Raw genomic sequence first — 27,795 nt, 5'->3', positions numbered from 1 at the left:
GAAGTGCCTTAAAAGCCATCTTTTCCTCCTTGGCCTTTGTATCCTGCAGCAAGTGTAGCTGCACCAGGCTGGAGGATCTGGCTCATGAATTTGTGCCCACAAACAGGCAGTCATCAAAGTACCCAGTTAGCACTCAACAAATTCAGTTTGTAAGAGCATGTCTGAGTCTATGCCAGAACAAGAGCTTAGCTATGGACAACAGTGGGTGTAAGTTTAGAAGCACATTGATGCTTATTTGAAAATTTTGAAGTCACTTACAGGAAAGAATGGATTCATAGATTTATAGAATATATGGCCAGAAGGGACCATTGTGATCATCGAGTATAACACAGGGCCTGGGGTTTCTCCAAAATAATTCCTGTTTGAACTAGGGCAGATCTTAGAAAAGCATGCAATCTGGTTTGAAATACTTCCAGTGATGGAGAATCCCCCACAACACTTGATAAGTTGTTCCAACAGTTAGGTACCCTCACTGTTAAAAATTCACATCTTATTTCTAGTCTGAATTTGACTAGCTTGAACTTCCAGCCATTGGATCTTGTTATACCAATAGCTGTAAACTGAAGTCAGACAAATTCATATTAGCTGAAGGTAGATGAGACATACGGTGAAACAGAATTGAACATGTGCAGGAAATGCAAGGATATTTGCTACACAAAACCAAAACATTAAAGACTCTCTTCTTCAGCTTCTTTCCTGTACTGGCATTATGAATTTCTGCACTTGCCTAACCCTCTGTAGAACTAGCAGCAGTTATATTATTATTACAATAGTGTTAATAAATTAACTTAGCAATAAATGTGCAAAAAATGATTTGCTCGCTACAATATTCTGTTCGTCCCTTCAGAGCAATATTCCCTTGTCATCATTTACATTTGTCTCTTCCTCCTTTCCTGTCCACATACTACTTGTCATTTGTGTTATGGTATTGTCCTAATCAAGACTGCAGATTCCTTGTGGCAGGGATCTTGTCTCTTTATTTCCTTAGAAAGTGCCACACAAATGAATGGCACTACAGTCATAATACATAACAGTGTGATAATAAGAATAGGATGAAGCAACTCGTGCTATAACAGTGCTGAGATGACTTGACCCTTCAAGGCATGAGCTGCCTCATCTCCCCTAGAATTCAGCAGGGTTCCAGGATACTCAGCACATCCCAGGACTGGGCTTCAATAAAGCAAAGTCCCTCCCACTTCCCCCTCCCTGAACATGCAGGATTTAAAAATAGGCTGTATGAAGTGCAGTAGCTCTAGTACCTGGACTTAGAGTCTTCTTCGGAGAAGAGACAGTGGAACAAAATAATGTATTAGTCCAAAGGACCATCAGGCAAGATTTTAAAAGATGCAGATAGGCCCCTACTGAGATTTTCAAAAGCACCAAGGGTGCTTTACTCCTATTGATTTCAATAGGAGTTAGGTGCCTAACATGCTCAGAGGCTTTGGAAAATCCCACTGGTCACCTTATCTGCATTTTTATATTCCTAATTATCTTTGAAAATCTGACCCTTTCCCTACAGAGCTTGATTCTTGGTATATCCCGAAAGCTAACAAAGTGCATAATATTTAGCTGAACTTTAGAAGTCAGAAATCATTCCTTTTCTATTTTGGACATTTTTAAAGTGTTCAAAATACTGCAGCTTAGTCTTTGATTTTAAAGAAAGGAAGGTCTTTGGAAATAGACTCCTCCAAGTTAAGTCAGCAGTTTGATTGCATTCTTCATTATTATTTATTATTTATCCTACATTAATACCCAAAGGTCCCAAATTAATCCTTCCATTAAAGTACAATAGATGAATGTAATAAGCTGTGACCTATCATCAGCCTAACTTCTTGTATGCTGGATTTAATTTCTCCTTCCTATGTCCGTCTTGTCTATTTGGATTGCAAACTCTTCAGAGAGGGAAATTCCTTGTTTAGTTGTTTATACAGTGCCCAACACAACAGGACTTCAGTAGGGTCTTTGGTCACTACCATCAACTAATTTTTAATATTAGTATAGCTAACAGGCATTTATCTCACTGTGAGAAAAATAAGTAATGTTTATTTACCCTAATGTTTAGAAATCACTCTTTATTTGTTGTCCCATAGCATTTAGATTGTATCTGTAGGTAGCATTCTGTAAACTTATACAGTATACTATCAACATTCAGTGTAAAGCTGGTAGGAAAATGAGACTTGTCTACAAAAAAAATTGTTCCTTTTTTGACCTGCTCTATTTCAATAGGCCAGATGCATCCGGGCCTATGCCAGTTTCCAGATGCAGTGTGCCCCAGCAGTGGGAAGTCCACCATCACAAAGCTGCAGTGAGAGATGTGACATTGCACTCCATATACTTTATAAAAATATGCTTATGAGTGTAAATAGATGTAACTGGAATATGCTTTATGCAAAAGGTCTCTTATAAGGTATCATTACAAAGCTCAGGATCTACTGAGTGTGTTCATCCCATTTGTTTGCATGTATTATTTCTATGTCTGGAGTTAGGAAAATAAGATATAAACTTGTATTCCATTAAGGGTGCTTCAGAATCAATGAACTGTGAATGAGTTTGTTTACCTACAAGCCTGCCTGGGTACCTGCAGGCCAGCACTGGAAGAATGAAGAATGAGGTCTTACAGCGACATGTGTCAATGATACTGGAATCCATCTTAAACCTGGTGCTTTTCCATTTAGAAGGAGCGGTGGGGACCCAGAGAAACAAAAGATTCCTGCCTTGTGCCAAAGATATAAAAGGGGGCAGAACAGAACAAAGGGGGTTCCAGTCATGAGAAAGCCACTACTTTTCACCTAAGATGCCTGCTGGAACTAACAAGGGCTGTACCAGGGGAAGGGAATGGGCCCAGACTAGGAAGGAGTCTAGTCTGTGAAAGAAGCTTATTGGAACATCTCTGAGGGTGAGATATTATCTGTAATCAGTTTCTTAATGTATTAGGCTTAGACTGGCATGTTTTGTTTTATTTTGCTTGGTAACTTACTTTGTTCTGTCTGTTATTACTTGAAACCACTTGAGTCCTACTTTTTATACTTAATAAAATTACTTTTGTTTATTAATTAACTCAGAGTAAGTAATTAATACCTGGGGGAGCAAACAGCTGTGCATATCTCTCTATCAGTATCATAGAGGATGGACAATTTATGAGTTTACCCTGTATAAGCTTTATACACAGTAAAATGGATTTATTTGGGGTTTGGAACCCATTGGGAACTGGGTGTCTGGGTGCTGGAGATAGGTAACCTGCTGAGTGGTTTTCAGTTAAAGTCTGCAGCTTTGAGGGCATGGCCCAGACCTGGGTCTGTGTTGCAGCAGACTAGCGTGTCTGGCTTAACAAGGCAGGGTTCTGGAGTCCCAAGATGGCAGAGAAAATGGACTCAGAGGTAAATTCAGCACATCAGGTGACAGTCCCAAGGGGATCTCTGTGGCCGAACACATCACAATAGGAGGCAGCTACTATCTCCCCTCAGCCAGGGTGCACCCAGGCAGCCAGCACAACCTCACAAGTAGCAGTGCTGTCATCTGGGGGAGGTGGCTGACTCAGCATATTCCTAACTTCAGTCTCTATTTAGTGAAGTCCTTGAGAACGTGTGGCAGTGGAAACCCCCATCTCTTCCTCTTGGGATGAACTTGCCCCTGTAGAGTGGCCTCTGCCCTATCACCAGAATACTGGGCATTCCAGTACTTCCAGGAATGGCATTACCCCTTCTCCCCATGCCACATACTATTCAAAATGGTGTCCCCCGTCCATGATACTGGACAAAACCACATCTGGTTTTGTCTCAGTACTGGACAGGGAAGAAACCTTAGAAAAAGAGCGAGGAGCCCGGTGGCACCTTAAAGACTAACAGATTTATTTGGGGATAAGCTTTTGTGGGTAAAAAACCCCATCCCCAAATAAATCTGTTAGTCTTTAAGGTGCCACCGGGCTCCTCATTGTTTTTGTGGATACAGACTAACATGGCTACTCCTCTGATACTTAGAAAAAGAGGACTGTACAGTCCCAAACTGGATGAATGGCCTGTTTATGCCCCTCCTACCCCTCTAGCCTTATTGGAAAAAGAGGTGAAGGAAAAAAGTGTTGGGGAAAGCCTTGGACTTGGGAGACCTGGGTTCAAGTCACTGCTGCACCACAGACATCTTGTGGTACCTTGGATTTGTCAATTATTCTCTGAATGGCTCAGCTCCCCGTCTGTAATACAGACATATTGGTACTTCGCTACCTCACAGGGGTGTTGTGATGATAACACATTAGGTGCTCAGATAACATGATAATTGGAGAAATTTAAATACCTTGAATAGATAGGTGCTGCAGCCCTCACTGGGGCAAGAATGTGCAAATTATACCTCTCCTGTGCCAACAATGATGGGCCTCTATTATTATAATGATTACAGTATAAACTTAGTTACATGCTGCAGAAATACATACTGTTCACACATTGTTTCTCTGTAAAAATATTCAGGGTATTTAAAAGGTTGCCTGTAAATTTAAATGCTTAAACTGCTTTAGATCTTTGTTTTTTGTAATGTAAACCCAGATTTCTCATTGTGAAATCTGGTTCAGGGATCTCTGTCACTCAAAAGTGATTCCCAAGAGCTGGTCATGCAAGCGGGGAAAAAAAAGTAGAAATAGAAGAAAAGGCAAGAGTAATGTTTCTTGTTGGTAGTTTTCTTCAATAATTAATTATTTACTATAATTTCTCTAGATGTGTTGGTTATTCTCTTCTATGGTATGTCTGTTGCCACAATAAACTAAGTGAGCATTTAGATTGCTATGGCCAACGGCCATCTGTGATATGGTTAATCTCTCTGCCTTTGATTCTGGACGCATCCTGCAATTTTGAAATAACTCATGTGGGAATTTTGAGACTGTTCAAACTTCTTTCATCTGTGACCCTCTTTATAGATTTTAGGCATGTATGATACTTGCCCCAGGGGAGACGGCTCACTTCAGAAACTTGTCCTGTGGGTGAAGGCAATAGGCCATCCATTACCCTCTTCCTCCAGTTCTCAGGTTAATGACTATATTAAATATTAAACAGGGTTCTATCTCCAGAGTGCCTGTATAAGTGATTTTACATTATCTCATCCACTTTTGGCATAAGCCCTTCTCTGATTTCTTATAAAGTGTGTTGCTTCTGTCTAGCATAACTCAGAGAAGATCATGATTGATTTGACAGCCATTAATGCAATGTTTAATATTAACCTTCATCTTCAGTAAGTGAGGATGATGGTGGAAAGGAAGGGAGGGGAGGTATTGAGGGAGGTTGTAGATCTTCCCCACATTTTATTTCATATGCAGTCTATGCAGGTTAACTTCTAGAGATGTGTGGCAGGCTGGATGGAGCTGTGTCTGGTACATAAAAGGAACCCTTTGCCTAGATGGGGTTTTAAATCAGGCACAAGGGACCAAGACGGGTTTAAGTTTCTCAGAGTTATGCACCCCATTGTTCCCCATGATGTTCTGTTCAATTGCTAAAGCATCTTTAATTTACATAATTGTACATGCTGCGCTGCTGAAATGCTGTGGTGCCATACTGGAGTGGAGAAAATTCTGGGCTGTGGCATTCCCAGAATGCTCTCTGCTGTGATGCTCCAGGAGCAGGACAGAATGGCATTGCAGCCTTGCAGAGCATGTCAGCAAAACTAGAACGAGACTTTGAAAATGCATCATACCATTTAATAACTCACCCTCCTGCACAAGGTCCTCAACCAATATGCAGCATTTTCAGCATGTGAGAAGAAGCCAGTCACATACTCCCAAGAAGTGTGACTCCATGTGACACAGGAACAAGACAGAGAGGTAAATTTGGAGACTATGCTGGGGTAAATAGACAGTGCAAAGCAGAAGAAAGAATGTTTTGGAGCATTTTGGTTTTAGACCTGGTGTCCTAAAGAGGAGAGCACAGGTAAACGGACAGAGAAGGAGATAGGTAGGATCTGGGAGACAGGAGAGTGGTACAAGAAGTGTACCTCACAGCATTCCAAGCTCCACAAATAAGATCTCGAGGAAAGGGCTTAGTGCTGGGTTAAGGAATTACTTAAATTCCCTTTTTCTTTGTGTTTAATGAAGGGAATAGGAAAGAGAATATGGAGTAGCAGTGATGGGGGAAGGAAGAGAAAGACATATGGAGTCTGATTCAAGGGTTTGGCTGAGCTATGATCATTTTAGGATATGGAGAGTGGTGGGGGGAAGATGGCTTTATTCTGTGCAACCCCCTTTTCCCTCCCAGGGTACTCGGGAGCAGGCAACCCATCTATTAATAATGGAGATCCTGAGGATCCCAGCTGCGATGGGGAGGGAGGTGGGAATTCTCTAGTCACCCCTCTGCAGTAGTCCCCTTACTCATATGGCTATCTCTAGTTGGCGGTGCCTCCATTGGGCCAGACACTGTCTACACCTGTAGGTGTACTTCAGTTGCCTCCAGGAACAACAGTATAAATAACAGGTCTTACAGATGCAATAAACACCCAAAATAAAACCAACACAATTTTACTTAAAAGTTTTTCCTAGCAACATACAATGGAAAATGCAACCGATTAATATCGGTTAACTGTTATAACTACCGTCCAGGTCAGGAGGTGGTACTGCAATTGTTTGACTAATGGCTGCAGCTTTCAACAGCAACACAAACCTAACCAGTGCTATTAGCATTATACACAGATCCACCCCATACCTGAGTGTGCACTCTCCCTTCAGTGTGTAGTCCTGGGCCCTCTCTTGTGTTGGCACGCTGGGTGAGCAGGAGTTCAGGCCAGCACCCTGTAAGTCTGACAGAGGTGGTCCAGGTGAAACAAGGAGTGAGGCAAGTTTGTACTGTAACCAGCTTAAGTTGCCCAGTACTAGATAGCAGGAACAGCTGTTTATAGCAGTAGCCTCTGTTTCTGACAAAGCCATAAGTTTCCCCTTTTCTTCTTAGACTTACGTAGACACACCAAGTCTTAACACTGTATCTTCAACACAGAGAGCATGCCCCAGGGCTAACTTACACTTTCCTCAGTTGTCTGTAAGCCAAAGTCAGATCTGCTGCACAACTGACAGCCTCTGGCTTTTGGTCTCAATGCCTAGCTGCGGAGAAGGAGCCCAGTTGTCAACTGTAGTCGCATGTCTTCAACCCCAGCAACTCAACAAAAGGGCTCTGTGACAGTTTTATTTGGCCCAGACCTCAAAGGGAGCAGCAGCTCTCTTTTCTAGGTCCCTGCCCACAAAATGCAGCCACCTCTGCAGCAGTCTCTGACCCAAGAAGCTTAGTCTAGTCCCCGAGGGCACCCATGACAGCATCCTGGGATTTGCAGTTCTTCAATCCATCAGATGGTATATAGAGGTCTATCTAACCAGAATACCTTTGATAGGTTTCAGAGGCTCCTCAGATAGGGGTCCTACATCTAATTTTGTGGCTCCCCAATTCAAGGGCTACTGCAGGCTGAAGTGTAAATTAGAGCAGCCCCACTGCTGCTGAAACCTACACTGTGCTGCCCAAGAATTTTTTCCAGTGTCTGCAAAAAGCTGGACCATAGAGAAATTCCAGTCATGACCCCTTTTCTGAACAACTTCCCCTACATTCAAAGCTATTGTGGACCATTTGGGGACTCCCTTAATACTGGCACATTTTTGGAGTAGCTGGTTAAGCTGACTTTACTGTCCCTTTCTGCCAACAGAGTGGCACAAATGGAGCCTTAATAGAACAGAGAATGTGACCCAAACTGTAAATGAGGAGGAAATGGGTCCTTTCTGACTCCAACTTCCAGATCAATGCAGTATTTACCATGACCAAAACATATGTCCTAGTTTGGGACTTATAACTAAAGATTATTGCTGAACAAAATGTATTATTGTATATGGGAATCCCAGTGTGAATTACACCAGCTTTTCACTGCTGTTTCTAGATGACTTCCCAGGAGTTATTCTTGATTTAAACTTGTGTTAGCAAGAGGAGAATCTGCCAGCTGCAGTTTAATGTGCATTAGTAGTTTTCTAGTACTATGGGCAAAATCACACATATGGCTTACCAGGAAACAAGCATTATGTGTTGGACAGTTAGTTAAGGTTTTGGACTTCTCCATCTTAGCCCCTGACAGAAGTAGGTTCTTCGGGATCCTGTATAATTCTCTTTTTTTTCTCCCACTGTATGTTTACAGAAGGATCTAATGGGAACAAGCATTCCATTGCGTTGTCCAACTCTGCCTTCCAGTCTTTTGCTGTTTAGATAAATGCAGTGAGTGCAGTTCTTTTGCTCAGAGCTTGCACAGCTGCAACCTTGACGTGTGACCTGCGTTTGAAATAGATCTTGACCTGAGCCAACAAAAAAATGCCTTCAGTCAAATAGCTGCAAGGAACCCAGTGTGAAATGAGCCTCTTGATTTCATCACTCCACTTTACTGCTGTCCACCTATTCCCAATACTGCTCTCTTCAGAGGCAATAGGTTATCTTAGAGCTGAATGAGCCTGCAGTCTGTAAGTGTCTCTTGGCACGCTCCACTGTAGGTTGAAACCTCCAGGTCAGTACTGAGATACGCAGATGGAACAGCTGACTATAGCATACTATATGTTTAAGCCTCACTGATTCCAACCGAATAAAATAATAATAGTAACACAGAACTAACTTCATTTTCAACTTTTACAGCCTTTTCCATTGAATCTTAGTTAAATCTAAATGTCTCCTATATACTTTTTATTCATAAACCAGGAGCTAGTTTCTTAAAACCTTAATGTAATCATGGTTTTTTTCACTTCATCTCTGGTCCAATATGTCCAATATATTATTTGCAGTCAATCATCTTTACGGAACAGGATAATTTAGCTAGCTGGAAAATATCAAAAGAAAATTTGAAAAAATGATTTAAAGGAGGGATGCTGACTTGGGTCAGGTAAAATACATAAAATGGCATTTTCATAGTTTCTTTAGTGCCAGTTGAAACACATTCTTTTTTGTCACCTCTTTTGTCATTACTGTCATGCTGGACCCACAAATCACCAGCAATTAGCTTCAGTGTAAATTGTTGTGATAAAATTTACCATTTACTGGTTAAAAAGAAAAGGAGGACTGGTGGCACCTTAGAGACTAACCAATTTATTTGAGCATAAGCTTTCGTCTGATGAAGTGAGCTGTAGCTCACGAAAGCTTATGCTCAAATAAATTGGTTAGTCTCTAAGGTGCCACAAGTCCTCCTTTTCTTTTTGCGAATACAGATTAACACGGCTGCTACTCTGAAACCTTTCATTTACAGGTCATTATTCTTTGGTTGATACATTAGAAGTTAGAAGCAAATGGCCAAATGGGCTAGAAAATTAGAATTTAATGACAATAAATAAATAAATAAATTAAATTAAAGCTAATAAAATGTAAGGTATTGGAAACACTGCATAAATAGGGCTGCATATGAGTACAAGGATATGAGACAGACTTTGTTCAGTATTTATCTTCATTTGTTGTTAACTAGAATAGGATGTGAAAATCACAAAGGACACACACTGTCGACATAAATTTAAAAAGCCATTTTCCCCTAAAAACCTAAATGCCAGTTAAGAAGAGTAAACCAGACCCAATTAAATTAGTATTTGCACACGCTGATATTAACAATTATTAAAACATCAGTAGGGGGGGAAGAGTGATTACTGCAGCCAATGTAATTGGCCTTTTCCTATGGATTAAAAGAAAAAGTTGACTTTAACTGGCTTTGTGCAGAAAAAAATTTCCATTTAGTTGCGCAAGCATGTTTATCTGAATGAAATTAATTCCCACTGGCAATGGGGCAGGATTTGGAGTTGTTCACTTCCCATTATTGCCTGTATATTGTCAGGGCAGATCAGGCATTGTAGCCATTAACAGCTTGTCTGCTTAGTTTAATGATCATCAAAGTATGATAAAGGATGACAGATTAATACTATTTTTACTCTAATAGCACAGCAGTTGTGGCTTGGTTTGCTCAGCATGTATTTTCATCTACTTATTCAGGACAGGAGGTTCATGAAAATGAGCTGCTTCACCCCCTCCCTCCATTCTCCTTTAGACTATGTTGTTAAAAAGAACAACTAGAATCTGAATAGCAAGTGGTATGCCCTTCCTCTCTCTTACTGAAATACACTCAGGTGTAATATCCGAAGATGACACAGGGTGCACATGCAGAAACATACAGCACGCACAAAAGATAAAAGCATGAAACTTTTTACGTTTGGATTCTCATTGCACCCTGCATCTCAACTGCCTTTGCCAATGTGCATGGCTGCATTTGTCCTTCAAAGCCTGAGACAGATGAGAGATGCTGGACATATTTTATGAGACCCTGACAAGCTGCATGCCCATTTTTGAGTTTACAGCACTATGTGCTGCAGCTATCATGATGGATAGTAGACCTACAATTCTGCCTTGCAACATGATTTGAGCTTGCATTCAGAGAAGTCTTTTAAGGAAACAGCTGACAGTATTTATTAGCTGCAGAGTTTATTAACAGAAAGTTCATCACTGCCTAATTTTTTTTCCTTGGATTCTGTGTTTGATTTTAATTGGAACATTTATTTCAATTTGTCTATAATTTTTGTGTGTGACAGCTTTAAATGGTGATAGCCTGAATGGGCATGGAATGTGGAAAATGCCTGGGGGTACCAAACTATCACTTTATATTGTGTAACAGTAGAAAAGAAGTATATGTTGGAGTGATTGACATATGGGTTGCAGACCTGCAGACCTGGACCATCTCTGAGATGAATCTTGTGGCCTGTGGAGCTGTGGGAGGGAATGTAAAAGAAGACAGTAAAAGCATAAGAGAGTAATTATATACTCATGATTAATTTCACTTAGTTTACTCTTTTTCAGATGGCTTCTGTGAAAAACAGAGGAAATAACAAGCCATTGAAAAATAAAATAAGTGGTTTGTAACCCAACACCAGCCAAAATTGATCATTTTGGCAATACAGCTCTGTCTGCTGGTTACCTAGGCAGAGTAAGTGTGTTCAATAAGGATAAGTGCAGGGTCCTGCACTTAGGACGGAAGAACCCAATGCACAGCTACAGACTAGGGACCGAATGGCTAGGCAGCAGTTCTGCGGAAAAGGACCTAGGGGTGACAGTGGACGAGAAGCTGGATATGAGTCAGCAGTGTGCCCTTGTTGCCAAGAAGGCCAATGGCATTTTGGGATGTATAAGTAGGGGCATAGCGAGCAGATCGAGGGACGTGATCGTTCCCCTCTATTCGACATTGGTGAGGCCTCATCTGGAGTACTGTGTCCAGTTTTGGGCCCCACACTTCAAGAAGGATGTGGATAAATTGGAGAGAGTCCAGCGAAGGGCAACTAAAATGATTAGGGGACTGGAACACACGAGTTATGAGGAGAGGCTGAGGGAGCTGGGATTGTTTAGCCTGCAGAAGAGAAGAATGAGGGGGGATTTGATAGCTGCTTTCAACTACCTGAAAGGGGGTTCCAAAGAGGATGGCTCTAGACTGTTCTCAATGGTAGCAGATGACAGAACGAGGAGTAATGGTCTCAAGTTGCAGTGGGGGAGGTTTCGGTTGGATATTAGGAAAAACTTTTTCACTAAGAGGGTGGTGAAACACTGGAATGCGTTACCTAGGGAGGTGGTAGAATCTCCTTCCTTAGAGGTTTTTAAGGTCAGGCTTGACAAAGCCCTGGCTGGGATGATTTAACTGGGAATTGGTCCTGCTTTGAGCAGGGGGTTGGACTAGATGACCTTCTGGGGTCCCTTCCAACCCTGATATTCTATGATTCTATGATTCTATGATTCATGTAAATTAAATCTGTTTATGAAGAAAATCTTTTTCTCCCCAGCTCATCACTAGCTGTCAGGGGAGAACTCATTCAGACCTTGCTTATAAAGTAATTGAGAAAGATGTCTTAGAAGAACCTAAGTAAAGATTGAGATATGCTTTGAGTTACATGCAACAAACTCTTACCATGGGCCAACTTCTGCCCAAAATTGCACATGAATCCCATGGACTGCGGTGAGAACTTTGTGCCATCTCAGGGCAGGATTGGGTCTACACAGTAGAATTCTGGTGTCCTGCAAGCAGCTATAATAATCACACAACTCGGCTTTATTCTGGCTTCTGGTACAATGTGTTTTAGCAAATGCCAAAGCTTTCAGTCTGATCTCTCTCTCTCTCGCTCTCTGTTCTCAGATGCTATTCTTCCTCTTCTACTCTGTTCCATCAGCACTTTAAGCAGATATGCTTCTGGTCTGAGTGGTGCTTTGGTTCAGTTGCTGTAGGTATTGATTCACTGTGGCAGGAAAGTGGAGGGATGGTTTCATGATCTATTCAGGAGAAGAGCAAATAGAAATGATTGACTTCTAATTAATTGGTCGGCGTAAACAAATTATTAACACATTGTCAACTCTGAGTTGTTTGCAGGACTGAGCAGACCACCATGGCAAGCTGTAAAAGGTGCGAAACTAAGGGTATGTCTCTCTGTACAGTGCTGCAGGGGAGGAGTTGTACCAATACAGCTGTGCTGCTGCAGCACATCTGGTGAAGACGCTCTACGCCAATGGGAGAACGCTCTCCTGCCAACATAGCGCTGTGCAAACAAACACTTATATTGGTGTAACTTATGTCGCTTGAGGGGAGTGGAATATTCACATGCCTGAGCGACATACATTTTCCCAACATATTCTCTAGTGTAGACATAGCCTAAACAACTCAGTCATTCAGCACCTCATGTACACTTCCCACAAAAGCTCCTCTTAGTCTGAACAACTTCCCTTCCACCCATGCAGCCCATATATCTAGTGCAGACTTACTTTGGATGAAATTTAAAAATAAAGATTTGTAGGGAGTTTAGGGATATCTCATAGCATCTAGCCCCAAAGCACAAATAAGGGGTGCTTCCTGTTATATCTGCCCCCACCCCATCCACCAAGCTCTCTCATGTCAGCAGCAGGAGAAAACCCAGCAATGATCAGTGTGGGTGGAGTGGCAATGCCAGCTGGCAAGGACTGAGAGGAATGGAAAACAGGGAGAACTGTAGCCACAGTGAATAGCTGCCATATTTTGTGCAGCTCTACATGTGACATTTAATGTTAAAATGTTAATGAGTGTATTTGCATACTTGCAACTAATTTGCATACAACTGTATACTCCAGCTTTAAAATAAAAATTATGTGGAATGAATTCAATGCTCACAAAGCCCTGGTGAATGAAGCCCTCCTCTTTACCTATAGAGCGGTAGCAGGGAAAGATTCCCATGCACACTGCCCTGCCAGCATTTGGTAATAGGGGTGCAGCACTCTCCATGGCCCATGAACTTGGTCTCTTTGCTGAGCCTGCCATTTAGTGCAAAGTAAGTTGGTGAGTATGTGGTGATATTGGAGCTGGGACTCACCAAACCTGTTTCATATAGGAGCCAGCAAACATTTGTTAGACTGAAATGACTTTATTCCCTATTAAACTGGACTGTATTCCTAATGAAGACCTACAAGCAAAAGGCTCTAAAGCTTATTGGAAGTGTCCTGAGGCATTCATTCCCTAATAAGTGCTAATAGCAGGGAATGAAGCTGTTTTCTGGAGAGATACGTTTATTAAATCAAGTCATGCTTTTTGGAGTTTGCACAGGCAGGTTTTCCACTCTCTGTACACAGACAAAAATCTCCTATACACTGTTCTCCCTCTTCTTCAAACAAAACTATAGTATGGGTTATAAACCATAACACAAATATAAACACAACATCCAAGTTCACCTCTACATATGTTTTGCTAGATAAAATCATTTCAACAATTATTTCATGTTCCTACACTAACTTACAGATGTGTCTTATCATCATGGGTCAACAGCAGGTTTCAGTCCTCAATGCACAGAGCCGTTCTATATCACTTCTCCTATCAGAACAACTGGTGTGGGAAGGAATGCTATTATCTTCTATGAGGGAAACACATCACATACATTAGCAGTGGGTTATACATCTCTTTGAGAACTAACATTAGAATGTTGTATGGCAGGATGCAGGATTCCTACCTCCGGGAGGAGAGTAGGTCTAATGCATAATGATACACCTGTTTGGGTCCTCTGCAGTGACTGAATCTGGGACTCGAGAGCTAAAAGCATGAGCTTCTACCACTTGAACTAAAAGGAAAATGTATCTTAGCAGGAGCAGACTCATAAACTTCTGCATGGGGTTGGTCTGTGGTCTGGTCACTAGAGAAGGACTCTATAGGTGTGAGTTAAACTAGCATGTAATTTATGAACCTGTAACTGAAAGGCAGTGTGGTAAAGTGGCTAAGCATTATACCTGTTCTGGTAAGGACCTGTGTTCTGTTCCTGGCTTTGCTTACAGTAACCTTCTTCAACCTCCTGGTCATTTTATCTGTACAATGGGTGAATGGTACAGCTGGGATTATGAAGCCTTGGTCAATGAGGGTTGTGAAGTACACAGAAATATTAAGGACACAGTCAGCAGAAGACTTGGGTTTAGAATTCATTGGCTCTTGGCTTGTAGCTCAGCACACTTCTCTTGGCTATGGATATGATCTTTTTCAAGCAGGTTAACCCTGGCATTTCTTTACTGTAGTGGGTTGGCAGTTTGAACTACTGCAGGTGCGTGGGGAGTGATCTGTGTGCTAATTCTGTTCCCTTTTTTGGAGAAGGTGAATAAACACCCTGATGTCTTAACAGCACCCTTCCCATCACCATTGAACCTGTCCCTTACTCTCTAACTGCTAAACCACATTCCTTTAATTCTGTAACTTTTTTCTGAATAGGCCCCCAATAGAGCATAAAGACCTACGTGGCAAAACTGCAAAGTGCTCTCTGTCAGGCATCCCTGATGTATCCATCATCATATTAATATGTCAAAATAGAGGGAAAGAAAATCTGTGCAATCAAAACTTTAAAGCCAGAGTATATTGTATGTTGCTATTTGTGAAATAATTCACTCAATTTACAACAATTTATGATGAGTCCAGGTATGAAAAATAATATTTTTGAGTAAGAAGGCCACTAAATTAAAGCACAGCCACAGAGCTAGGAGGGAGTGGGTGAGTGAAATGCCTTCAGATTTCATAGTGGCATGAAAACTGCTGGAGCCTGGTCCTGAAGTAAAAAGGCAGAGAATCACAAGGGCCTCATCACTTCCACAGGACATTTTTCAATGACACATAAAGAAACTAGGATTCAGAAAATAGGATCCTTGCTATTTTATTGCCTTTAAGAAGGAGCTGGGGTTTTCATGTTTCCGACTTTTTGTACCACTTGTGAATTAACATTAAAACTTGAACAATTGGCTGAAAGAGTTGATGTATTAAGGGAACAATATAAAGCTCACTCTTCCTTCCAATTGCTATATTTACTGTGAAGAAGCTGTACTATCTCCGTTAAATCTTACCTGAACTGAGTCGCACAGAGAATTTGATTGATAAAGTGTAGGAGAATTGAACTTTATGACTGAGCACCAGACCTCTATCAACTGTGGGAGGGGATGTGTATCACAAACACAGCTGTCACCGGCACAGCCCAACTATTACATCTTTACAACCAGCAAATTAACAGCCCCATGGATGGAGCACAGGCTGATCCATATATATAGACTGAATATGGAATGAAAACCATTTGAAACTACAGTGATTTAAGCTCTGGTGAACAACTTCTTCTTAACTTCCTTGGGAAATTCTGGTTATCTTGTTGCCGTTAAATGGCAGGCTGAAAGGCAAGCTAAAACTTCCAGCATGGATGTATTAAACTCAACCTTTTTTAAAATTCAGTTCATGAGGCCATGAGAACAAATAGAGCTGATTTGAGCTTCATCTTTTGTGCCAAAAACCATACAAAGGAGAAACACACACACACACACAGAGACAGGTATAGGAAAGAAAAGTCTTCAATCTGCATTCCACAGGCTATATACAGAAGCCAGAGTAGATACCTTCTGCTGCCCCATCAAAGTGGCAGTGGACCAGGGGGAATAGTTGGTGGAGGGTAATGCTGCAAAAATTCAGGGTTGATTCTGCATAAAGTAAGACTAATGTTTCGCACAGGACATGAGCTCAGCACATCATAGGTATGATCTGGAGCAACATACACTATGGATTACTGATTTTTTTCTGAACATTTCTGTATAGACTTCAGTTAGGCTCATTGCCCCAAGCCTAGAGGGCATGGGGGCAGGGTGGGAGAGAGAGAGAGATTTGCTTATCAATTTTTTTTCAAGTATATGCCAGGTAAAAATCTAAAACCAAATTAAGTTGTAACATAGTGTGGAAATAGCAACATGGCCTCTTGCAGCTTCCAGAAATGTCCTTCTTTATATATAGATTTTTAAAGGAACAATGGAACATATACTGTAATCAACATTGCAGTATAATAACATAAACACAACACTATGTAGAAAATGAGGAAAACCAAGCAGAAGATTTAGGCTCTTTGCTAAGCTGCTGGCTGCTCAGAGTCTGCTGGTAGGCTTATTTGTCCAGCTATTGTTTGCCATGTATCATTGTGTGCAGAGGAACATGGATTACAGGCATCACTGCGAGTCTGGATCCAATACCATGGGAGAAATATCACAAAGTGTTCTCCAAACTGAGTGTACCATAAAGTGGAGTATTGCTGATTAAAAGCACTCTGAAACATTTTACAGTGATATTTTAGATCATTGCTTCAGGCTAACATATTTGAATATAGGTGCCTAAAATAAGATACCGGATTCCATATTTCGGCATTTATATAAATTGCCTGATTTTCAGACAGGCTGAAGTCAGCAGTTATGATTGCTCAGTACTTCAGAAATCAAGCCTAAGTGCCTAAGTACGAACCATATTTTAGATACCTCAGTTTGAAAATATTTACTAAATTGCCCATTTTACAATGTCATATGTAGGTGCCAACTTCTATGTCTGGACCACAAATATTTTTTCTTCACATTTTCACATTATATATAACTCCATCTACAATAAGTTCTTTTAATTTGAGCGCTTCAACAGCAAAACACAAAAATCCAAACTCACAGATGATATGTAAGGTGACCTTACACTTAGTTTCTTTTAGCGACAATTAGGATCCTGTTGTGTTGTTTGCTCTTTACACTCTTCTTATATGGCATCAACATTACTGGAGGTTTGCTTCTGCACAATCGTCTGCTGAATAATCTTTTTGATCCACTAAGGATACATCGTCCACCCAAGGTCTTATTTTTCTGCCTCATGTTCTTTTGCCATCAACTTGCCCTTCCAGTGCCCGTAAACATGCATTACCTGCTGAATCTCTTAAAATGCACCCTAAAAATCAAATCTTTTTTTCCCATAAGCTCTCTGACTAGCGTTTGCTAAGTTCCAATAAATCTCCAGCATTTTTTCATTGGTTATTTGGTCTATCCATAATGTTTTACTCTTTACATAACAAATGCAAAATCAAGGACGCACATGGGCACAGTGAGGTCAAAATAACCATGTTTACTAATTGTACACAACATTCATGGCTTAGCTACATATACACACTGCTGCTGGGGTAAAGGACAGAGAAAGCACCACTAGAGTTCCCACAAGCTACTTAATGGGATACTATTTAATTCTATAAACTCCAGATCAATTTAACTATCTGTGAGTAATGGGGGTGGAGGTGGTCATATCAAATGTTACTTGCATACTAGGAAGTTGGATAAGGCGTAAATTTCCTTGAATTTGCACGTTTGTATATTAGTCATTTTTAAGTTTACTTTAATTTACATATTCATATATTAATATTTTTTCTTGCCATACTCCTCCCTTGTGTCTCTCTTGGTTATGAAATGTAACCCTTCTGCCAGGCCAAGTTGATAGCAGCAAGGGCCGAGTTCAGTACACAGGGGTTTTCTCTCATCAAAGCAAATGCAAAACTGGCTCGAGCCCCCACCCAGTGACCTGGGAAAATCTTACACACCCCCTGGGCGCCTCAAAGAGGCAATACTTCCCCTCTCGCAAGCACAGAGCCTCGGTGTAGTAGAGAATCTTTAATAACATGAGGTAAACAACATCAGCATTAAATTGGGGAAACACCACAACTAGTGTTCATTAACCAAACCATGAGCAAAGACCCACCCCAGAAAATTGGGCCACATCCTTTCCCTCGGGTTCTTGAGTCCCAGAACCCAAACGTCTCTTGAGTCCAGCAATCCACAAATCACCCAAAGTCCAAAAAGTCCAGCCCCAGAGTTCAAAAGTTCATCTGCAGAGTGTTACTCCCCAGTCTGGCTAAAATGTGCCTGTGTGTGGGGGAAAGAGGTAAGGGGCACCTTACATGTCCTGAAGCTGACTTCCCCACAGGGCTCTGCTCTGCTACGCTGTCTCACAAACAGCTCCGCTCTGCACAGCTCGCAGTCTCACGAACAGCTCTGCTCAGCTCGCCATCTCATGAACACACCGCCGTCTCACGAACAGCTCCGCTCCACCACGACCGGCTCCGCTCTGCACAGCTCCCTGTCTCACGAACAGCTCTGCTCACCTCGCCATCTCACAAACACTCCGCCAGCCTATCCACGAACAGCACCGCTGCACTCTAGATCTTCCCGCTCCCCACTACTTGACACAGTGCTCAGTGATTTCAGCTCTCAGTGATTTCAGCTCATAGTAGTGGGAGCCTTAGTGCTGGTGCACCATAAGGCCAAAGTGAATGCAGCATAGTACCTGTAGCAAGATTCTTAATAGACCCAAAACTAGCTCTAACATTCCACAGTGGAGAGAGACAGAGGTGCAATTGGTGCTTCAGGCCCTCACAAAGGGGCCCACACCACCAGGCACTAATACTTGTCTCAAGTCTCTCTCAATTCACAGAGTTTTGGAACCCATGTCCCTTGCCTAGCAAGTGCTACTCAGTTGATGGTGAGTCCCTCCATCATAACAAAAGGCCAAGTACAGTTCCAAGCACAGTTCCCATAATCAGGGTAATAACAATTTATTCTTCCCGCCCCAATAACAGAGACACTGGGGATCCCACAACAGCCAAAGTGACCATTTGGGCAGTTATGGCCTCATTCTAGGTGGGGTGGGTGTGCCTATGCAAATGAGATCAGCCCCTGAAGTTCTTTTCCACAACTTGCCACACCTCACCACCAGATGTCAGGGTGGAGCCCATCCTGACTCTGCTTACAGAATGATGCTGCTGTAGACTCCCTAATGGCTTGGCTACACTGGGAGATATTCTGGATATTCCTACTTAACTATTCATGATTAATTACATGTGTGGACGGTTTTATTCCAGAATAAGAGTGCTTTATTCTGAATTAGTTTAATCCAAAATAGTTTAACATGCAGTTAACCAAGAATAGTTAATTCCCTTTAAATTCACACTCTACCTTACTCTGATTTTACTTTCACAAGCCTTTAAACAGTTTCAGGCTCAAATAAGGGCCAACTTGAGAGGTTATCTTTATCCCCAAAGGGTGATATGTTGGTAAGTAATTGTAAGTGAGAGTGTAAATCAGTCAATGTAAGGGAAATTAAGGGTGTCTAAACAGGTGTTTAGCTGTGAGAAGAGAGACTGGAAGTAAATGTAAGATGTAAATACCATTATCTGTAAGAAAGTGTAAGCTATAAATTAGATTGCTTTACACTGAGTCACTGTGACCCACCCTATGCTCACTGATGCTGGTGTTAATCCTGAGTTAATACGTGGTACTTTTATATGTGTATGAGGAAAGAAAATGGCCAAATTAGATTCTCTTAGATTCATTTGGGTGCATGTCTGAATTTGAATTTGTCTGAGTGAAAAACTGAATCAGAATCAGATTCTGGCAGTGGCGTGCACAGAAATAAAAATTTGGCCGCTTTTGGTCCGAGGAGCTGGCTCCCTTCCCCCACCCCATGCAGCCCCGGGATCAGAAGAGCTGGCAAGCTGGCTCTCCCCCGCACGGCCGTAGGAGATGGTTCTTCCCCCATGGCCCCTGGGCCACTGCAGTTGGCTCTCCCCCCAACCTCCATGGCCCCAGAACCAGAGGAGGTGGCTCTTCTCTCCTCACTCTGCAGCCCAGTGGAGCTTGATGTCCCCTGGCAGCCATAGGAGCTGGATCTCCCAGCCCAACCCAGGGGGCCAGAAGAGCTTGCTCTCCCCACCCCGGAGGAGTTCTGGGCCCTGGCCCTGCTGATTGAGGGGGCCCATGCCCCTGCTTGCCTCCCCCTTGTGCATGCCATCATCAGATCATGGATTTGATATCCCTATTCATCCAATGTATAGGTTGATAAGATAGGAAATTGAGTCTCAGCGGCTTAAATTACCAAAAACTTCCGTTGGGATAGTGATGAAAAGTGTCAAGAACAAAAACAGGAGATTCCTTTCTAAATATGCATAATCTTGAATAAAGAGGAAGAATAGCAGAAACATAACACTGAATTTATGTTCCCATTTTGGACTTGCGCATTTCCAACCCATGGAACAAGTAGAGTTTCACTTCATCTCCCAGGTGGAGAGGAAGTACTGGGGCTCTAGGGCTTTTTCCAGAGACAATTCAATTGGCAAAAAAAAAAAAAAAATTGGTTGTGCATGGGTTTTGTTTTGGTGGCAGCCTGAATAGCGGATAGCTAGGAAATATATTCTTACCATACTACAGCAGTTATTCATTTATGGTGCAAATCCAGTTTCTTTGTTGGCTCATTATTTAAAGTAACATATAGGCTCCTTTTTTTCGGTAGATATTTATTGTAATGTTACATTTAACTAATGGAGCATTACAAAGGGATTCTTATTGGAGGCAGCAAATGAGAGTTACATGAATACCAAATTAATTCATCGTCATCTGAGCTAATAAAAAACTAGCAAATGAATTCATAATGGGACCACTTATTGTGCAACCTTTTTTTCCTAATTGTCTTTAAGAGGTAAGGGGAAGAACAATGATTGAAATCAAAGTAATACAGGAAATGTCCAGGCATTAGCACACAAAACCACACACTCGATATTGCATAGCACCAGTATACACATATGTAGCTTCTGAGTCAGATCCTTACCCGATGTAAATTGACATAACCTCATTAACTTCCAAGGAGTTGCATTGATTTAAACCAGTTGAGGATCTGGCTCTACAGCTAGATGAGAAGTGGTAGTCACAGATGTGTGGTGGATGCATTAAAGGGATGCAGACCTTAAACAGAAGGCAGCACATTGGTGGGCAATAATCGGTGAGGTTTCTTGACTAATCATTGTCTTTGTACCCTTCTGTCACTCTCAGCTTTTTTGAATATGAATGAAATTCCCTTTGCATCTTAGTGTGCCAAATGATCATCCTCTCTTCATACACATAAAACTTACATCCTGCATGAAATCTATCAATGTACATAAGACAGGTGAGCTACTTATGATTTAAAAAAAAAATATTCCAATGCCACTGAGGTTTGACCATCACCTGGCCATCTGGTGCCCTTTATCTCAAGTGTATCTCTAATTTAGACTGCAAGCTCCTTGGAGTAAGTACTGTGTCTTCCTTTTTATTTGTTATAGGGTCAAGTACACAGCACAAAATAATGACTGCAGATAATATTGAAGACAATGATAATTGATGTCTTGGACACCACAGCTTTATTAATGGAAATACTCAACTAAGTGAGGAAATTGTGTAGCTATAAATTAAAATGAAGAAAAACAAAACCAAGAGTTTAAAAGCAACTATGTGTCTCTTGCTTTATAGCCCTGCATTTACTGGATGGAGGTGGCTGATGCTGAAGCACAAATCTTCATTCCGATTCTCATTTTAAACGCAGAGCAATGTGATCCATGTTGATGTCCAGGCTCTTGCCCCTGCCTCTCCTGTGGCCATTCATGAATCTGCTCCAGCTTCTTCTCCTCGTTGGATTTCTGAATTTGCTTCTGTGAGTGTCCCATGAAAAATGATGGGTGGCTACTATCCTACTAAAAGCAGCATGTTTCATAGGTTCTCCTAGTCTTAGCAGTTCTGTATGACAGTGGAGCACTTGTCAGGTAGGTTTATTTTAAAATCAGGTGATTACATAAATCTATAGGGCATGATTCTTATCTCATGATGGTGTAAGTCAGGAGTAAATTCATTCAAGTCACTGGATATGAGTATGATCAGAATCAGGTCCTATTGCTCAGTTGTTAGTGATGTCAGTCTACGAGGTTATGACCAACAGGTGCTGCTAGCCCTACTAGTACAACCAAAATTAGAGATGGAGAAGACCACAGTGTTCTAATACACCATCCCCTTGAAACTGCAGCATATAGTAATAAAAGAGATTAAACTGATATGGCCAGAAGGAACCGTGATCACCACCTGGTCTGACTTCCGGAGTAACACCGACCATAGAATTTCACCCTTGATTTTAGCCAAAAGACCAAGTGGAGTGACTAATATGGCTAATGATATTTGCATCGTCAAATATAATAGTTACAGTATTTTCTTTACAAGGGACCGAGCCTCACTTGTTCAGAACCAGATTGGGTGACCTCCCCATACACTTGTCCTCTCAAGCAAAACAGTTTTAATTGTACCCTCTTCAGACAGATGCTTACATTGTCCCAATCTATTCTACATTTCACCCTACATTTCACTATCAGAAGTGTGTCCACAACTTCATGGCAGCAGCCACATTCTGTTTCCTGCTCATTTCAATACCTGTAATATTAACTTAATTATATAATGTGTGTCATCAGATGTTAGCTGTGTGTGCGTATTCTCTCTGTGTGCTGTCCCAGCTCTGTGCAGATAGTTGGCACAGCAGACCTTGATCAAACTGCCCAGTAAGACCACAAGACCTGTTTCAGTAGCGAAGGTGCTTGGTCAGATTTATTGTCAATGAAGCACAGTCCTAATGCCCAGGCACAATGGTTATAGGACCACTAACACATGTATGCCCCTTGCAGTGGACTCAGCTCAGTGAATGGTGGGACTTTCCATTCCCTCCCCTTGTCTGGCCAAAGACACTCCCTCTTAATTTTATACACTGATACAAACAAGTTACGTATTGCTCCTCTGACAGGGTGAGCTGCCATCCTCTGAAATGGTTAGCTACCACCCATTATCTTAGAATCACAGAAGATTAGGGTTGGAAGAGACCTCAGGAGGTAGATACGCTGGAGGGTAGGGATAGAATACAGAGGGACCTAGACAAATTAGAGGACTGGGACAAAAGGAATCTGATGAGGTTCAACAAGGACAAATGCAAAGTCCTGCACTTAGGAAGGAAGAATCCCATGCACTACTACAGACTAGGGTCCGAGTGGCTAGGCAGCAGTTCTGCAGAAAAGGACCTAGGGGTTACAGTACGTGAGAAGCTGGATATGAGTCAACGGTGTGCCCTTGTTGTCAAGAAGGCTAACAGCATTTTGGGCTGTATACGTAGGAGCACTGCCAGCAGATCGAGGGATGTGATCATTCCTCTCTATGTGGCATTGGTGAGGCCTCATCTGGAGTACTGTGTCCAGTTTTGGGCCCCACACTACAAGAAGGATGTGGAACTACCTTTAGGTAGTTGAAGGCTGCTATCAAATCCTCCCTCACTCTTCTCTTCTGCAGACTAAATAAGCCCAGTTCCCTCAGCCTCTCCTCATAAGTCATATGCCCCAGCCCCCTAATCATTTTTGTTGCCCTCCGCTGGACTCTCTCCAATTTGTCCACATCCTTTCTTGTACATGCTGGTTCGATCAAAACATCTCTATCTATCACACTGTCATCCTGACCTTATCTTAAAGATAAGGTCAACCTGTTCCTGTTATCTTTGGGGTATGTGTTAGTATTGCAGCATTCTCGTACCACCCTTCTGGAATGTGTCTGTGCAAGTGTCCTGTGCCTAGCACTTCTCAGAAATGTCTGTGTTTTTGCAATACCAGCCCTGTTCTTGCCAAGTTCTGTGAGCATGCATGCAGGCAGAGCCTGACTCCTGCTCACAAGCTGTCTCTTGCTGACTTTGCTTTATATTAGCAAGGCTTGACCAGTACTTTAATTCAGGCCTCACACCAGACCTCTGATACAAGGGCTGATGTTTCAGGCTCCTTTTCTGCTACAATGGGTGGCACAGGCATTCCTCATACTAGCTTTTTAACAAACATTAGTGTTTTGCTGTGACACAGTATGAGGTTTTACAATGCACATAATATCTCTAGAAGTATGTAGGAGATATATACAGATGGGCTTTCTTTGCATCTAAGTGCCTAATACAGTCTCTGTTTATTCTTTTGAGCCGCCCATGTAAATATTGTTTTTTCAGCTTTATTTCTCGATTTTTGACAAATCTCTCCATTCCAGCAGCATCAACCTAAATGCACTTTTTTTCCATGAAATGTCATCAAATAAATATAGCCATAATCTTTTATAACCAAGAAAGGACATAGAGTCTCTAGCAGTAAAACCACTCAGTCTCAGAAGCAACCTCTAATGACAGGACCCAGGAGTGGTTAATTTAGTTACTATCTGTCTCATTCTCTCTGGGCTAGATTGTGGCAAATATGCCACTGCCCTATGGAGGGGTTGGGGTGAATCACAATGTCTCCCAGTGCAGATTGCTTTTGTTCCTGGTTCGAACAGGAGGAATGGTCAAGGTGTTACTATGCCTCTGTAATATAATATCACTTCACCTCAAACACCTTCTGTCACAAAATACAGCCATCTCTAGAGGGTGGAACATGGTGACACTTGTTTTAGCAGTGAAAATAAACACTACACAAATGTTCAGGGCAGGACATGAAGAATACTGCATTTGAGGGACACTTCAGGAAGACTTTTGGATGGGTACTATATAATCTGAAACTGGTTGAAAATGTGTTTTTTTTTCTCCACAGAAAATTTCATTTTTTATGAAAAAAAACAAAGTTTTTATCTGGCCAAAAGCTTTCAGTTTTTAGCTGAATAGATTTTGATGAAAACTCAAAATTTGCCATAGAAAGTAGATGCTTCTTGAAAGAAACAACCTTTTAATCAAAACCCCAGTTTTCCATCAAAATCAGTTTTAAATGATTTTTTTTTGACAGCGCTAGTGTTTTGACAGCCTATATTGGAATTTGGCCCTGATGGTTTAACACCTCTACTTCTGCAAAAATTGTGATGAGCTTTTTGTTGACCATAAGTCACCAAGAGCTTAGTCGTACATCTCATTTAAAAAATAATGGGCAAAAGATTGACAAAAGCCCAAGTGACTTAGGAGCCTAAGTGCCATCTGGACTTAAGTCCCCCGGTGCAGACGGCCCTTTTGGAAATGGGAATAATGCTCCTAAATCCCTTTGACACTTTTGAAAACATTATTCCATATCTTGAGCTGCTAAGTGCACCAGAGCAGGGAACTGTCTCAGTGTACTGACCCAAAGGTAAGAATGACATATACTGAATCATTCATAGCCCTTCCAATGGCACACATGGATTTCCATGAATCCTCTTCACTCAAATATTGATCAGAACTGAGTATTTTTTGATTGTGTACCCTGACAAGTAAAACCTAGGGTGGTCAGACTGCAGAGAATCTCTTTTTTTGGTTACTCACTGATTTTTATTTGGTGGTGTATTCATGTTGGAAACTGAGTATAAATCAGGTCAAATGCTTGTTTTCTGAGGTTTTTTTAGAGAAAACTCTAGTTAAATTTGTGGAAGCCAGAGTATATAGCCTGTCCTGATAGATAATTACAATAAATTTTGAGGCCTACATTAATACAAACAAACCAATACTCATCCCTTTTTCTTGTCCTTGATAATCATTTCTTCTTTTCTAATGGTAATCCGTAGTATTTTACCCAGCAGCCTTTTGACACACATCAAAGTTCTGCTGATGAGTTGTTTTCATGCTGATTGTTGTCAGATAAAAACCATTAGCTGGTCGATTATTTGCTTGCTGGTCAGTTCTGAGGAGGAGCAGATACATTATCCAGAATAGAAAAGGAGTACTTGTGGCACCTTAGAGACTAACAAATTTATTTGAGCATAAGCTTTCATGAGCTACAGCTCGTCAAATAGATTTGTTAGTCTCTAAGGTGCCACAGGTACTCCTTTTCTTTTTGCGAATACAGACTAACACGGCTGCTACTCTGAAACCTGTCATTATCCAGAATGATTTCCAGTATTGTGTATTGCATTTAGTAATAATTCTAGCATATTTATTTTCTTCTTAAGGGAAGTAATGCTCTTTCTACATTGCTCTTTCTATCTTCTGCCTTACTTTTTAGAGGAAAAATAAATAATACTTTAATAATAAATGAAGATTGATCTGAACAGTTTGCCCATTATGTTGTTTATATGCTCAGGAGAGGCCAGTTCTGCATTTCCATATGGATGGAATAGAGAGTGGGACAAATTCTGAGCACTTTAGGACCAATGAAACTCTATTCCAGGGGTTCTCAAACTGGGGGTCGTGACCCCTCAGGGGTTTGGAAGATTAAGTGGGGGGACGTGAGCTGTCAGCCTCCACCCAAACCCCGCCTTGGCTCCAGCATTTATAATAGTGTTAAATATAAAAAAAAGTTTTTAATTTATAAGGGGGTGTCACACTCATAGGTTTGTTGTGTGAAAGGGGTCAGCAGTACAAAAGTTTGAGAACCACTTCTCTATTCTAAGAACTAAGATTAAGGAAGGATAAGTCAAAGATGAAGGACAGTCCTGTGGTTGAAGCACTGACCTAGGAATCAGAAAATCAGGCTTCAATTTCTAGCTTTTCCACAGACTCTATGTGCAATGCTGGCCAAGTCACTTAATCTCTCTTTGCCCCAATAATACTTACTCTGTCCCACTTCTTTGTTTTATCTGTTTAGATTGTAAATTCTGTGAGATGGGGACTGTCTCTTTGTGTGTATATGTACTGTGCCTGGCACAACTGGGTCCTGATCTTATATAGTCATAGAATTTAAGACCAGAAGGGACCACCAGATCGTCCAATCTGACCACCTGTAAATCCCAGACCACCAACACCCCTAGAACTCAACAACCAAAATCAGACCAAAGTGTTTCAGCCCACTGAAGACTAGATTATTGTGTGTCACAGGCAGAGACTAGGAGGGACTGAGATGCCCCCATGTCTCCTGCAATGGCAGGGAAATGATTAAGTGAGAGACACAGATAATCCTGGTAAGTGACCCTGCACCCACATGCTGCAAAGGAAGGCAAAAAACCCCAATGTCACTGCCAATTTGACTTTGGGGAAAATTCTTTCCCAATCCAACATTATGGCCATCAGTTAGACACTGATCATGTGAGCAAGAATCAGCCAGCCAAGCACCAGAAAGAGACAATGCTCAGTGCCACTGTAGAGCACTGCTCCATCCTGCCCAATGTCCCATCTCCAGTTCTGGTCATCCCTGAAGCTTCTGAGAAGGGAGACATAAAAAACCTACTCCCAAAATACATTTCAAGGGGAAAATCCCTCCTAACCTCTGCTGGTGGCTGATTGAAACCCTTACACATGAGCTATTAGGAACATAAGACCTAAACCGGAGGTGAGCTCTAGGGATGTTGAGTTCCATACCATCTCGTTTGACGTCTCTAAGTACCATTGTAATGAAAATAATAATATTAAGCTTTGCTGGCTACTGAGTAGTATAGCAGTAAATTAAGTTCAACATAGATATTTTCCTATCTGGAATCTGTTGCTTAGGGAATAGAAACCATCCAAACATAATTTAAAAATATTATATTACTTTTTCATTTATGCTAGAAAAGCAAATGAAGATTCTAAAATGATTATGGGACTTTTGCAAACTGCTCGTGATGGCTAACTCTGCTCCCATTAAACCAAACAACAAAACTCCCATTGACTTCAGTTGTAGCAGAGTTAGGTCAAAGCTGGATTTGGAAAATATTTAGGGAATGTTCAGGCTGCTGAACCTTATTTCAATGAATAAAGATATTACTTAAGTGTTAAGGTCAGAATTCACACAAAGAAACAAATGTACAACTTTTTACA

The 27,795-nt window shown here is 41.4% G+C and overlaps 1 long non-coding RNA gene across 1 annotated transcript in view; it reads right to left on the bottom strand.

The window, feature by feature from the left end:
- Positions 1 to 12,058: 12,058 nt before the first annotated feature.
- The window catches only part of LOC142071415 (uncharacterized), a 31,317-nt gene continuing 15,580 nt past the window's right edge, over positions 12,059 to 27,795 (bottom strand). Inside the window, exon 3 of the long non-coding RNA XR_012667448.1 lies at positions 12,059 to 12,263. This is a non-coding gene — a long non-coding RNA (uncharacterized LOC142071415). The remainder of the gene's footprint in view (positions 12,264 to 27,795) is intronic.

This window comes from Caretta caretta, chromosome 3 (assembly GCF_965140235.1).
Source record: "Caretta caretta isolate rCarCar2 chromosome 3, rCarCar1.hap1, whole genome shotgun sequence".
Classification (NCBI taxonomy): Eukaryota; Metazoa; Chordata; order Testudines; family Cheloniidae; genus Caretta; species Caretta caretta.
Note: the sequence above shows the minus strand (reverse complement) of the source record. Positions and strands in the feature narration are given on the sequence as shown.